At 38.0% G+C, this 12,888-nt stretch overlaps 1 protein-coding gene and 1 long non-coding RNA gene across 13 annotated transcripts in view; one reads left to right on the top strand and one right to left on the bottom strand.

The window, feature by feature from the left end:
• KCNH7 (potassium voltage-gated channel subfamily H member 7) overlaps positions 1 to 12,888 on the top strand; it is a 646,875-nt gene that overhangs the window by 212,895 nt on the left and 421,092 nt on the right. The window lies entirely within an intron of this gene.
• LOC102901609 overlaps positions 1 to 12,888 on the bottom strand; it is a 70,101-nt gene that overhangs the window by 50,653 nt on the left and 6,560 nt on the right. For all 7 annotated transcript variants that reach the window (XR_002161501.2, XR_002161495.2, XR_006583256.1 and 4 more), the window contains exons 2-3: positions 9,806 to 9,888; positions 2,497 to 2,597 (exon numbers count right to left, since the gene is read on the bottom strand). This is a non-coding gene — a long non-coding RNA (uncharacterized LOC102901609). The remainder of the gene's footprint in view (positions 1 to 2,496; positions 2,598 to 9,805; positions 9,889 to 12,888) is intronic.

Below are 12,888 nucleotides of genomic sequence, written 5' to 3'. Positions count from 1 at the left end.
CAAGGCTGTGAGTAAAAGGTGTAAGAACTTTGCTGAGTTTTAATGACAACACTTTTTTGTATTCATCATCTTAGAGATGTCACCTTTGGGGGATACAGCTAAAGGGATTGGTAAAATAAATTTAAAAGAGGATATTTATTCAATCTAGTCTTACGTTGCCTTCCCTTCACAGTGTTTGCTGAGGCATCAGACTGGCAAATACATCTCTGTCAACATCTGCTCTCATTTTCCAAACTGACACCATTCGGAGGCAGAAGTTAGGATTAGATGTTATTCTTAAACTTTGGATCAGGCTATGAAATCAATATTCTGTCTGCTACAATAAAGCCTTCCTGAAAACATCTCACAACATCATTGGCCTAAGCCAACACATCCTGTGCAGGATACATGTTTATTTTACAATTTTCCAAAATTTGCCAGTAAATGCTAAGCTTATCAAATGTTGAAGCAAATGGATAATTTTCTGTAAATGGACTGGATCAAGAAAGTCCACTAATGAGTGGTCACTTATGAGTGTTAAGGGATAAGGAATCGATCAAAGAAATTAGACCTTACATTACCGTGAGAGGAGCCATGGAAGTAAAGGTCAGAAATGAGAGTTTGATCATCAGAGAAGCAATCAGTCAGAAAAAGCACACACTTCCTGCTACCAAGTTGGACCTCCGAGAAGAAGCTTACATGTGAGTCTTTAGGCAAATGTTGCCTCTGATAAATTGCCACCTCTGTATTTCCACAATGAAGTGCCTGGTTGTGGCCCACTGTTGGATTAAAAGGGTCAACAGCGAAGAAGATGCTAGATGTAGTGGAGGAGAGTTAGGACAGGCTGTAACCTGCCAGGTACCTCTGCACCTGTCAATCATAGTGTCTGATGAAGGTGACCCTCACTGAGTAATGACTCCTGGACTGCTCTACTTTCACCTTCCAAATCCCACGTAAGCTCCCCTTCTGGCCAACCAGATTGGCAATCATACAGGGAAGGGGAGTTTGGAAACAGTTTCCAACTTAACCAGATACACAGTTTCAACCATCACATGTTTGGGGCACCTGGGTGGCTGAGATAGATGGTTGAGCATCCGACTTTGGCTGAGGTCATGAACTCGTGGTTTGTGAGTTTAAGCCCTGCGTCGGGCTCTCTGCTCACAGCTGAGAGCAAGCCTGCTTTGGATTCTGTCTCCCTCTCTCTCTGCCCTTCTGCTGTTCATGCTCTCTCTCTCCCTCAAAAAATAAATAAACATTTAAAAAATTAAAAAAAAATAAACCATCACATGTTCCATAACGCATATTATGGATGCTGATTCCATTGCTGGCCATGGTGAAGGCTGTTCAGTCTCCTTCTGAAGCTATTTGACTTTATTCTCTTCTCAGAATAATGTAACAGAAACACTTGGAATCATTGTTCTTACAGCCTGGATGTATTTCTTGGATGTTTTCTTCATTAAATCTCTCCAGTGGCTTTGTTTTTTCCTCAGTGGTAAAGCCAACGTCCTTACAATGACCTAAAAGGCTTTGAAGATGAACTCCTCATGTTTTTACTGATCTTCCCTCCAGCCTTCTCTCTTCCCCTCCCTCAGCTACAGCTACCCTGGTTGGCCCCCTCACGTTTCCTTGAAAATATCTGACGTGCTCCTGCCTTAGTGCCTGTGCATTTGCTGTTCCCAAAATGCTTTTCCCCAAAATATTCACATGACTCATCCTATCACCTCTTTTTGTTTTTTTTTAAATACCAGGACTATTTTATTTAAAACTGTACCCCTGACTCCCTATTTATCTTTCTTGATTTATTTTTTCCCATTGTCCTTTCCACTATCTAACAAACTATATATATTCCATATCAATTTTGTGTAGTATCTTTTCTCCCACACTAGAAAGTAAGCTCCATGAGGACAGAAAGAGTTGTCTATATTATTTACTGCTGTACCTGGCACATGACGAACAGATATGCCAGTAGTAACCGCACAAGTATTTGTTGAATCTATTCAATGAAACAATCAGTCACAAAATTGTTTGGTCATTCACAAGGATTGTGCAGGGGTTTTGCGTTACAAATGCAAAGAGTAATTTTAGATGCCATATGTCAAAATTAATGCTAGAAAAATCAAAATTCCAATTAGTTTTTCATTCTGACTTTCATCTCAGTGAGAGGAGACTTGCAACATTTAGGAATATTTGTGGAATTTACCTAGCTATCTAAATTTCCACCTTTGCAGGGTTTTGAAACAGCCACTCACAAATGAAAATTTTCTCGGTCATGATAAGAAATTTGCTTTCCTCCCAAAGCCTTAAGTTAGTCACTTTTCTAACTGATCTCCCTGAAATTTTAAAAGCTTGGGCTTGGAGACTTAGAGGAAAAACAGTTCAAAACCAACTGTCTTGATTTATCTGTTGATTTCTTACATTTGACTGTGTAATCATTAATCTTTAAGGACCTCGTGCTCAAAACACGGTTTTGGCAGAAAATTATGTATAGTTAAACGCTAAAACGTCTTTACTTGTTACCTCAGTGATCTCTTCCCTTCCACTGCTTTCATTTTTTCCACCTTCAATCCAAATTTTATCTTCTTCATTCTCTCCTGCCACATTTAATTGTTTCCATTTGCCTAGGTCAGGAGAGTGGGCATAAATAATGTTGATTGTTCATAAACATGTGGATTTAATTAATAAACAGAGGGACTTAATAAATATGTAAATTAGGATTAATAAGCAACCCAAATTCAGTCTCTTGTCTTACCACTTAAAGCAGCTTCAAATTGTGATTTCTTTTTATTTCCCTAAGCCTCACCTGTTTAAATAATAATAGACAATAATAGAGTCTATCTTTATGGGGACCAGATGGGTGAATACACATAAAACATGTAACAATGCCAAAGACATAAGCACACATTGAATCCATGCTATTATTAATATTATTATTGATAAACGTGGATATATGCCTTGTCTATAATACTTCATCACTCTCATTCTCCGTGTCTTCAGGTGTAAAATGAGAATATTAAACTAGCGTATCTTGGGTGAGCACCTGGGCGGCTCAGTTGGTTGGGTGTCCAGCTTTGGCTCAGGTCATGATCTCGCAGTTCGTGAGTTCGAGCCCCGTGTCGGACTCCATGCTGACAGCTCAGACGGAGCCTGGAGCCTGCTTTAGATTCTGTGTCTCCCTCTCTGTCTGCCCCTCCCCCACTCACACTCTGTCTCTCTCTCAAAAATAAATAAACATTAAAAGACAATTAAAAAAAACTGGTGTATCTTTAACCTCCTTTGCAGCTATAAAATTCTGAGTCTATAATATACAGATTAAGAGTGTAAATGTATGTGTCTGTATGTTTAAGCATATGGCATAATTTCTATTGACTTATCTCTTAAATGAATTAAAAGATGGTAATAGAATATATAACATCATTGTACCAGTTTATTATAGTCCTTATTCATGACTGATACCTGTTCTAATAGCTACTTCTGAAAAGGAAGAAAACCATATTCATTTGAAGCAGTACCCTTTTCAAATTGTGAATTTATAAGATTTTTAGTCTAATGACTAGTTCAAATAATGTCTTCTGCAGGAAATCTTATCTTTACAAATACATATTCTCCCAAAAGTTCTAAGTCAATTGTTTAGAACTGCAAAGCCTTTTACAAAGACATAAGGTTAGAAATAGAGGCCACACTTGTTTATGCTTGAGAAAAGTTAATGCAGTTAGGATAAGGGTATAGATAAGAATGATTTTGCAGAGTCTGAAAGTTGTGTTTAGGGTACTGGCTTTTCATCTTCATTTTATCTCAAAATTTTAATATTTTCTGCCCTTACCCTTAGGACTCAGTGACGATTTCAAAGTGTTCATTTTACAACTACCTAGACTGGCAAAATGCATCACTTTTTGTAGTAGCCAAAGATAGGGGAAAAAAAACCAAACAACTAAAAATCCTTCATTGGAGAACTTGTCACATGCGTGAGGCACAACCACACAGTGAAATACTGTGCAACACTTAAAAAGGATGTGGCAGTTTTTTGTGTACTTGTGTGAAAACATCACTAAAATATTTATTGTGGGAATGAACAAGGCCTAGGAAGGTCTGAATAATGAGTTATGATTTTTGTGGAGGAAAATATTTCTATGTATATGTGAAATTCTATTAACTGTTATTATCTCTAAGGAAAAGAATTACTTTTCTGCAAACGGAATGAAGAGAGAGACTTTTTTGTTGTTTGTTATCAGAATGAATTTATAAGCACATAGTTTGACTTCATGTTTTCCATCTCCTTGGATATATTAATAACACCAGCACTCTTTAAATTAAAAAAAAAATTAAGGTTTATTTATTTTTGAGAGAGAGAGAAAGAGAGAGTGAGTGAGCAAGCAGGGGAGGGGCAGAGAGAGAGGGAGACACAGAATCCGAAGCAAGCTTCAGGCTCTGAGCTGTCAGCACAGAGTCTGACTAAGGGCTCGAACTCACCAACCATGAGATCATGACCTGAGCTGAGGTAGGATGCTTAACTAACTGAGCCACCCAGGTGCCCTGCACCAGCACTCTTGATATGCTAATCAACCATACACCAGAAGGGTTGTGTGTGTGTGTGTGTGTGTGTGTGTGTGTGTGTGTGTGTTTAAATGTTTATTTTATTTCTTAGGGGGGGAGGGGCAGAGAGAAGGAGACAGAGGATCTGAAGTAGGCTCTGTGGACAGCAGACAGCTTGATGTGGAGCTCAAACTCATGAACCATAAGACCATGACCTGAGCTGAAGTAGGATGCTTAACCAACTGAGCCACCCAGGTGCCTCTGGAAGCTTGTTTAAATGCTCAACTGCAACAGAGGGAAGGAGAAAACAGACATACACCTTGAGGAAATGGAGGCAATTGAGACGGAAAGAGGAAGAGGGTTCAAAGGGTTATAGGAGTACATTGAGTAGGAGATTATGGTGCAATTAAGATATAGAAAGAAGCAAAGAAGGCAACAGTGACACTCGGTTATGTAGAATTTCTCTGCAAATGGAGACCTTGGACGAACATGGTTGGTTCAGACAGTATTCTACCACCAGGTGGCACATGAACCCAAAACAGTTTGGATGCTATAGGTTAGTAAGGATTAGGATGGGTTAATGATTAGTAGAAGGAAGGTAAAAATGACTTTTGGATTAAGAAGTAGAAAACAGGGGCGCCTGGGAGGCTCAGTTGGTTAAGTGTCTGACTTCAGCTCAGGTCATGATTTTGCAATTTGTGGGCTCAAGCCCGGTGTTGGTCTCTGTGCTGACAGCTCAGCCTGGAGCCTGTTTTAGATTCTGTGTCTCCCTCTCTCTCTGCTCCTCCTCCATTCATGCTCTCTGTCTGTCTCTCAAAAATAAACTTTTAAAAAAAGTTAAAAAAAAGAAGTGGAAAACAGTATGAGTAACTTCAGAAGTTATTATAGCAAGAAACATTCATATAACAATTCAGTTCTTACACTCAGTGCTTTTTAGAAAAAAAAATGTGTATGTGTATAAAACAGTTGTTTAAGCCTTTCTTAAAAGCTATCACTTTTGTTAGTGTTAAAATTCATATTATGGCTTTGAAAAAAATATTTTCCTATAAATTTGATCAGCAAAATAAAAAGCGAATTGTAAATTAAAACAGAGTTGACATAGGTAATGAAGATGGCAATAGTTTCTGAGTTGCACTAAGATTTGAGTTGAATTACTGAGGAGGCTGAATCATCCAGAAACAGAAAAAAATATTGGGCTTCTTTCTGACACGGCGTCAGGATCATGGAGTCAATAATTGGCAGAGTAGTAAATGCACATACTCCATGGATAAATCTTCTATAATAGACACAAGGGTCTATCTTAGAATATCATGTTGGGCAGTGATGTCTGATAGCATATGTATTACTTTGAAATGTGAGTATCTAAAATATCAGTGTTACATGACATAAATAAATGTGTCCGTTTATTCTCTGTCAATCCATTTACATGATTTGATAATTTTGAAAGAAGTATTTTAGATCATGTTATAAAATATATTTTTGGTGTCTATTCTATGAGGGAAGAACCTTACAAGTTTATTTATTAAAGAAGATTTCCTAGTTATTTTCCTGTGCCAAGTTCTATGCATGCACTGATTACAAGATGAAAAAAAAATATTCAGTCCCAAACCTCATGGTATGTGATTATGAAAAGTAAAGGGTCTGAAGTAAACCTGACTGGTATCCCAACATGTGGCTTTTTGATCATGTAATACTTACAAATTAATTAGTTTCTCTAATTCTCCATTTATTTAAAGAATACTTATGGGGGCGCCTGGGTGGCGCAGTCGGTTAAGCGTCCGACTTCAGCCAGGTCACGATCTCGCGGTCTGTGAGTTCGAGCCCCGCGTAGGGCTCTGGGCTGATGGCTCGGAGCCTGGAGCCTGTTTCCAATTCTGTGTCTCCCTCTCTCTCTGCCCCTCCCCCGTTCATGCTCTGTCTCTCTCTGTCCCAAAAATAAATAAACGTTGAAAAAAAAATTAAAAAAAAAAAAAAAGAATACTTATGGAGAATCTCTCACATGCCCACTACAGTGTTGGGCAAACAGAAGTGAATAAAACAGATAAAATTCTTGACCTTAAGAAACGTACATATTAGTTACTTCATTAGATAAATAACATAATAATAACAATCTCTTCGCAATAAAAATTGAATGAAAAAAATATACGGAACCTGTACAGAGATCAGTTCTAGGAAACGAATAGGCTCCCAATAAAGAGAAACTCTCTTCTCCTTTAATTTATTGGGGTTGGATTTTTTTCTACAAAGCCTCCTTTTTGTGGGAAGGAAGCATTTCTGTTTTTTTTTTTCAATCTTTGTATTCACAGTAGGAACTCAATAAAAGTTTAGCAAACCATTAATATTTTTTATCTAGAGAAGTGATAAGAAGAGCACTGGAAAGTTAGATGAGGGATTATCTTGTCTGATAAATTTAAGAATCTACGTTTTGTTCTGCAAGCAGCGAGGAACCACTGAAGGATTTTAATTCAAGATGTTCAGAGATCAGATTTACAAGTTAGAAAAATAACTGCATTAGCAGTCAAAGTGAAGGGAGAAAAGAAGGGAGGTTTCTGGGGGTGAGAGGTAACGGTTCGTGATTGTAATCATTTTTGTACTCAAAGTTCTGGGAGTAGATCATTTTGCTCAGGGACATATGGGCTAAGGTCAGAACCCAGGGGAATACAGATGTCGATACAATTCAATTATAGAAGTGCTTATTGAGCACCTGCTATATACCGGGTAATGTTCTAAATGCTTGAGAAAGAGTGATGAATGGGTGCTTGAAGTTTACATTCTGGTGGAGGGAGATAATAAACAAATAAAACCCAGAAGGAAATATCAGTTAGTGACAAAGGTTATGCAGAGTTGAAAGAGGTTGATGGGAGGGACAGTAACATAGGGCTAATGTGGATCAGGCGATCACAGGAACCTCTCTGGGATGTGATGGGTAAGGTCCATATGGCAGGAAGGAGCCAGGCCTAAGAAAACCAAGAGAAAGCCCACTTTGGGTGGAAGGTTATATAGATAGCTAAGCAGAGAAAAGAGAGCTGGCCAAAAGGACTGAGAAAGAGCAGTCAGAGTGATAGCAGGTGCTCTTGGAAGCTTTCCAAGAAAGAGTGATCGACATCGTCAAATCAGAAGAATCAAGTTTAAAAAAGCCCATAAGCTGTGGATTAGATTTGTTAATGGCGACTTGAGCGAGGGGGAAGAAAAGGGGGGTAACATTCATTATCATCTGCAATGTATATATGTGGCTATGTTATTTTACATTTTATGTGACTGTTTATTTCAGTCTTCACGATAGCAATATTATTACTATACTCATTTTACAGATGAAAAGACCTAGAATCAAAGATGTTAAATATATTACCCAAGGTCAAATAGCTAATAAGCTGGTATATGAACTCAGTTCTAACTATAAAACTCTTAGTGTCACCAACATTAGTGGGGGTGAAAGAAGCCAGGTTGCAGAATGTAATGAAGGGTGGTGGTTAGAACAGGGAAAAGTGAATATTTTGTGTACATAATTCTTTCATGACATTTGACCATGAAAGAAAGGCTATGAAGTAGGCCTTTCCCATAGCAATTTGACGTGCTGAATTAAATGTTTCATTAACAGTATCTACTTTACTTTATTAATTTATAAAGGCCCTGAAGAACAAGTGAAAGTTCTTATTTTTATTTTACCCTGTACCAGGAGCTGATAAACTATATAGTCTGTGGGCCAAATCTGGCCCATTGTCTTGTTTTCCTAAGTGTAATTTTATTGGAATAGGACCACACTCACTTAAATGAGTCTGTGGCTCACATTGACAAATTGTCATCTGGCTGCTTTTGCACTGTATTAACTGAGTTGAACAGTTGCAAGAGACCATGTGATTCATATAGCCTAAAATATTTCCTGGTTGACCCTTTACAGAAAAAAAACTATCCTTCATAGTTCGCCTTTCCTTATAAGGAAAAAAGGTTGTTGAAAGTTGTTAGCAAAATGAAATGGATTATGTGGAACATAATAATGGTATTATACTTACCATTATATATGGTATTATATATACCATATATATAATAATGGTGTATATATATATATATATATATATATATATATATATATATGTATACACACACACACACACACACACACATATATATATATATAGGAGTGCCTGGGTGGCTCAGGCAGTTAAGCGTCCAACTTCGGCTCAGGTCATGATCTCACGGTTTGTGATTTTGAGCCTTGCATTGGGCTTTCTGCTGTCAGCACAGAGCCCACTTCAGATCCTCTGCCCTCTTGCTCTCTGCCCCTCCCCCGCTCACACTCTCTGTGTCTCTCAAATATAAACATTTAAAAAACAATGATATATGTGTAAACAAGATTAACAAGGTTGTTCGTGCAGTATGAATATATGGGCGCTTCTGCTGCTGTTGCAGGAAAGAAGTGATGGGAACCTCCCAGGGTGGGACAGGCAGGAGAGGGTAGATGTAGACTTGGGGGCTGATGGAATGCAGTTGTGGGACTCCATCAAGGCTGATCCAAGGAGTCAGGTGAATGAGTGCAGAAATGGGGAATTGAGAAAGGAAAACAGTAGAAGAAAAGATGGAGAAATTTATTTTAGAAATGTGTAAGGCATTAAATGTGGCATAGCGCAGAGGTCACAGGCTTGAGATCTGAGAGACCTGGGTTGGAGTCCCAGCTCTCCCAACTGTACCATGTGACACTGACAAAATGACCTTTTCCATCCTGTTTCCTTATCCAGCATAAGGAAAATGATGCATTTTGGTGAGTTCTAATTGAGAAGCCTTGCAGTTAGCATTGGGATTGGGACATATTACCTAGTTGTAGTAATATTAAGATATTGTTATTGTCCACAAAGTTATTATATTTCAAAATACTATGGAAATTAGGCTGTCATAGCAAGTATTGCATTACATTAGATTTCATTTTCATTTGTGTCAAAAGTGAACCCTTTGCTTGACTTTGGCCTTTTTCTTCTTCGTATTCAATCATCTTTTTTTTCATACTTCTTTAATAGACAATTTGTCATGTACATGCCCAAGTAGGAAACTTTCTAGTATAACATCAATTTCCTTGGCATTGAAGAATAAATTTAAATGAGTCATTAGCATTAGAGAATTATTTGTTGAAAATGGTATAATTTTAATGGAATTATAGGATATGATCAGATTATTCTCATCTGAAAACTTAGTATTTCAACTTCACATTTATATTTATTTTTAATAAATGCTTCACCCTCACCATTTATCTTTCTACAGCCATCCCAGGGCATAATGAGATTGACACGGCCACCTACCTACTTACCCAAGAATTCCTCCAGAGGATTGTTTTCCTCTCTTTGCCCTTTTAATCCTCACTGGTCATTCTATATCCTTTTTACATAGTACCTACAAATCAAATACCGAAATCAAAATTAAATAAAGCAAACAACTTAAAATTTTTTTAAAATATTTATTTATTCTTGAGAGAGAGAATGTGTGTGTGTGAACAGGGGAGAGGCAGAGAGAGGGAGGTAGAGGGTCCAACCTGCTCTGTGCTGTGATCGCAGAGTCTGATGCGGGGCTTGAACTCATGACTGTGAGATCATAACCTGAGTGGAAACCAAAAGTCACCTGCTTAACTGAGCCACCCAGGCGCCCTGCAAACAACCTTTTTATAGTAGTTGTCACTGGATAGGTTTTATACATACATGAGTGGTCATAATGTACAGTTTAAAGATTTATAAGATATTATAAGATATTATACCCACAGCCCTATAATCAGTATTAGCTATTGAACTTTAGGAAAGAAAAAAGTCTACCTTTTCTTTTCTACCTGATTGAGAAACTAATGGAGACTTAGACTAGATGCAGGAGTCAAATGGCTGGGTCAGTTTTGTTACCAATGAAAACCAGATCTGGCAAGTTTTGGCTTAGCTGGCAAATAAATGGACCTTATAATACTTTTTTGTTAAGTTCAATCTTAAGCATTGCTTCTTAAGAGAAGGCGAAAGACCAAGAGTGTCAAGCTACCAAAAGTTCCTCTGCTGGAAACATTAAGAGCAGGGGGTAAATGCTTACTCATACCATTAGTCTGTTCTTAGAACTCTTTCCTACAATTAGCCATATGTGACTAGAAGAGTAGAAAGAAGGCTGAATGCCTGAGGTTATTCTGAAGCAAAGCAAAGCAGTGTTTATTCCCATCTATTTTGATACCAGGTTTCCCTGAAAATGTTACTTTTTGTTAATCTTCTCTTTTGTGTCTCTTTTGACATGTATCCTCTTATGCTTCATGTATTTTCAGTGGTTCTGCGTTCTGATGTTTTACCACACCACTGACTTTGGTATTTATTTAATTGTTAATCTTTTAGCTCTCATGCAAACATGATTTAACTTGCAGCATGATTTCACCTTGATGGGGATTCTGGTGGCTCACTGAGCATGGAGTCTTGCTGTACATGTACATTGCTGTCTCTCATGCATTTTGGTTTATTCTTTTAAGCAATTTGCAGTAGGTTAGGCTTACTGCCAAACCCTTTACTTCAAATCTTTCTCAAAGCACACATTGGATTTGTGTTTAATGATTCATTTACCTAATGCATACCAAAAAGGATCAGTATGTAGGCCAAAGTGAGTCTTTTTAAAATTTTAACAAATGACAATAGCCAGTCTTAGAAAACTCGTGTTTTAAAATCTGCTTCAACTCAGTATTGTATTCAGCAGGATAATGCAATTGGTGTTAATTCAATTTATGCTACTAGTCTACCTTGTTTCACACAAGGGACCAAAATAAAGTACCTGGTACCATTTTCCCTATGACATCCTGCTGTGAATTTTCTCAGAGCCATGTGTCTTTGCTCTGATTAAAAATCTTGGCTCTGCTACTGGCCTTAGGGTCATTGGAAAGTTGCACTTTCATAAGTGTCAGTTTTCTTCATTACAAAATGATGATACAGACCTCACAAGATTGCTGGACAATAAAACGAGATAATATAGTAAGTGTACATAAAGTACTTAACATAACGCTTAGCTTATATAACGCATGCAACAGAGATTAGTCTCAAGTTCAACATTCAGTCTCCCACTTCCTATGCCACCGGAAGAGAGTACTCTAGCGGTGATACTTGTTTAGTGAACAGCAGAATTATCTTAAAGATTCCAGGACCCGCTTATATGATAACTCATTCAGCCTGTATGTATGGAGCCTGGGATGGCAGGTGGACATTGGACTCCAAGGACCAATCCAGTTCCAACAACAGAGCATTGAGAGCAGGGAGAGACGGAAAGAAAATAGTAACTGTCAGAAGGGGAGAGTTCATAGAGAAAACTTCTTGCAGAATAGCTGATCCCACATCCATACTTTTCCCAAATCAGCAAGTTACTTCATGTTTCTCTACTATGCACTGCTTTAGTTTTAGCTCTTCGACGAATGAGAAACAAAACCCCACCTTGATATCTCAAGTAGAAATGAGAGTGAAACAGTAACAGATACGATGAGGATATGAGAGCCAATCTCATTGTCACCCAATAGTATGAAGTGAAATATTATGGCATATATTACAAATGTGTCATCCACATCCCATGGAAAGAAAATGAGGAACTGTTAAATCCTGGACAACTCTCGTTCAGAGGCTCCATGGTCTCCTGTCCTGTCATCTTTCTCTTCTCTTTCCTGATCTGCCCTCTGCAACTCCACGGTCTTCTCTTTCTTTTCTCTCTTCCTCTATTTCCTCTGCCTCTCGTTCTCTCTCTCCTCATCCCTCCTACCAGCATTTTTCACTTGTACTTGGTCCTAAATGCAGTCTTTAAATCAATATATCTTTTATTATATCTCTCAACTCTTCATGCAAAGATAATTGGGTCAGTCTTTCATTATTCTAATTACACTTCCCAGAGAGGAGCTGGTTTGGCTCAGATCATTTGTGTTAATCAGTGGATTGGCCTCCCTAGAAATGAGTTTGTGCATGTGGTTTGTGTTCTTGTGATGCCTATAGTAAACCTCCTCCAGAGGACATATGAGCAGGTTCATTAAGAAAGTATCAGTTATTTTCCTAGCACTTCTCACAGGGTCTGGAGAGTAGTGTATGTTCAATAAATGTCTGCTGAATAAATAAATGATAACACTAAATTCATACCTTATTTTACTAAGATCTCAGCTTTACTAATCATTGACAGCCAGTATGTATCAAGTATTTATCATTAGCTAGGCGTTGTTTGATGTACATTCCATGTGTTCACTCTGTCATCTTCACAACAGTCTTATGGTAAAACCAGGCACGGAGAACCTAAATAATTGTTCGGGGATATACCCAAGTCCGTGCCTGGGCCCTTGACTCTCGTATCCACAATCCTGACCTCCATTCTAAACCAGCTTCAATCTACAGTTTATTTCTGACAGTACAAAGTAAG

This window comes from Felis catus, chromosome C1 (assembly GCF_018350175.1).
Source record: "Felis catus isolate Fca126 chromosome C1, F.catus_Fca126_mat1.0, whole genome shotgun sequence".
Classification (NCBI taxonomy): Eukaryota; Metazoa; Chordata; class Mammalia; order Carnivora; family Felidae; genus Felis; species Felis catus.
This window is presented reverse-complemented; position numbering and strand designations above follow the sequence as displayed.